This window comes from Propithecus coquereli, unplaced genomic scaffold (genome assembly GCF_000956105.1).
Source record: "Propithecus coquereli isolate 6110/MARCELLA unplaced genomic scaffold, Pcoq_1.0 Scaffold138, whole genome shotgun sequence".
Lineage (NCBI taxonomy): Eukaryota > Metazoa > Chordata > Mammalia > Primates > Indriidae > Propithecus > Propithecus coquereli.
Window position 1 is genome coordinate 4,912,813 of NW_012138080.1, and position 2,236 is coordinate 4,915,048.

A 2,236-nucleotide genomic window follows, 5' to 3' on the forward strand; every position below is an offset into this window, starting at 1 on the left:
AAAATATGTCTTTTTTATTTTTAATTTTTTGCCTCCCACCCCCTTTTTTTCCAATGCACATGAGTATTTCTATACTTAATGTGTACTGGTAGTTTTAGATACTTTCCTTTTTGTTTTTGTTTTTTCAGAAAACGAAAAGAGAGGCAAAGAGAAGTCTGGCCAAAAGGATTGCAGTTCCAAGAGTCAAAACTCAATTGTTAGTGGCACTATTTTAACTTTGTAGATTTTGCTTCTCCTTGGTCAGAAAAGGGTATTCAGGGTTTATTTTCCCCAGCTGGACAAAAAGGGCAAAGAAAACTGGAAGAGCCTTCTACTCTACTCATACTGCTTTTCAGACCCAACATTAAGGTAGACAAGCTCTCACTAGTCAGTCTGAAGGTTGCTGTCCCACGGCTAGGCCATACTGCATTTGCATGGAAGATGAGGTAGGAAAAACAGGTGTAGGTCATTTGGCAAGAGCAGGCATCCACAGCTTTAGTACTCCTCATTGAAGGGGTAATCCTTATGAGAAGCACAGCTTACCAAGGTATAGAACCTCCAATTGTTGTAGCTGAGTAAGATGGTCACATCCTGTCTGCTCAGTTCAAAGTCAAAGACCTTAAAGTCCTTAGCGGTGCGTTCAGATGTCACAGACTTGGGCATCACTACCAAGTTCCTCCACATGGGGAACCAAATCTGAACCTGGGCTGGAGTTTTATTGTGGTTGGCTGCGATCACCTTGATCCTGGGATCCTCCATGAGGTATGGGCCCTCGGGCTTGGCCCACGCCTGTCAGGAGAGCCAAGGGGGCTATAGGCAGTCACCACAATGCCTTTGGACTGGCAGTACTGTACTAATTTCTCCTAAGTTAGGTACTGGTGGCACTCGATCTGGTTGACTGCTGGCTTATACTTTAAGCCAGGTTTGTTTAAGATCCTCTTGATCTGGAGATGGTTGAAGTTGAAGATGCCAGTAGCTGCCACCAGCCCTTCATCCACCAGCTCTTCATGGCCATCCATGTGTCGAAAATATCTATGTCTTTGGGAATCATGTTGCCTGCTAGGTCCAATGGGAAAAATTCCTTGCCAGCCTTAAAACCCCTCAGCCAGTGAATAAGGTAGAGGTTCAGGTAGTCCAGCTGCAGGTCCCTGAGAGTATTTTTGCAGGCTTCTTTCACCAGGCCCTTCTCGTGGTATGTGCACGACAGCTTGCTAAGGATGAAGAGCTCCTTCCCTGTCAACACCTGCTCCCTGAGCTTCTGATGGATGAGCAGCTCCACCTTATGCTCATTCTGGTACACATGGGCGCAGTCAGTGTGCTGGTACCAGACGTCGATCGCTACCTTCATAGCCTGGGTCACCTAGCCTGGAGAGGACTTCTAGGTGCCCAGCCCCAGCAGGGGCATCTTGGTGTCAGTGTTGAGCACGATGTGGCCGGCCATAGCTGCTGAGCTTCACAGACCCCCGCCCGGAACCGTGATACTTTCTTTTTTGGCTGGATGTTAGTCATTAAATACTGCAGTGCATTCTTTTTTTTTTCTTTTCGTTTTTTTTTTTTAATAGAGACAGGATCTTGCTCTGTTTCCCAGGCTAGAGCGCAGTGGTGCCATCATAGCTCACTGCAACCTCAAACTCCTGGTCTTGAGCAATCCTCCCGAGTAGCTGGGACTACAAGTGCATGCCACAACATCCAACTAATTTTTTTATTTTTGTTTTTGTAGAGACGGGGTCTTGCTATGTTACCCAGGCTAGTTTTGAACTCCTGGCTTTAAGCGATCCTCCTGCCTCAGCCTCCCTGTATTGGCTTCTTGATTACTGTTTTGCTAAAGTGTTTTTTATCTAGTATTGTTTGAGATACTGTAATTTAACTTGCACTTTAAATTTTTTTCCCTTGAAGATAAATCTGTGTTGATGAATGACACAATACTGAGAATCTTTTTTTTTTCTTTAGAAAGATTCTTAATTCACTTCCTTTCGTAAAAAGTATTTTTCCCTCTCTGCTGTAGTTGGTCACTTAACTATTCCGTAAACATTCCCTGCTTATTCAAATCTCTTAGACTTTTAACATAGCTTTGCTTCTCTGCGTAGTCTTGTCTGGTTCTCTTCCTTCAGGGATTAACTGAACTCTTACCTTTGTAAAGCCTTCCTTAATTCTTGCTGCTTTTGATCTTCCTTCCTTCCTTTATAACACTTATGGTCAATAATAACAGTAATAAGAATAGTTTTTTATTAAAAATTGCTAACATTTACATACTGAT

At 43.5% G+C, this 2,236-nt stretch overlaps 1 protein-coding gene and 1 pseudogene across 3 annotated transcripts in view; one reads left to right on the forward strand and one right to left on the reverse strand.

The window, feature by feature from the left end:
- The window catches only part of EHBP1 (EH domain binding protein 1), a 345,442-nt gene that overhangs the window by 33,689 nt on the left and 309,517 nt on the right, over positions 1-2,236 (forward strand). The gene's annotated exons all lie outside the window — the stretch shown is intronic.
- LOC105806144 lies at positions 475-1,420 on the reverse strand (annotated as a pseudogene).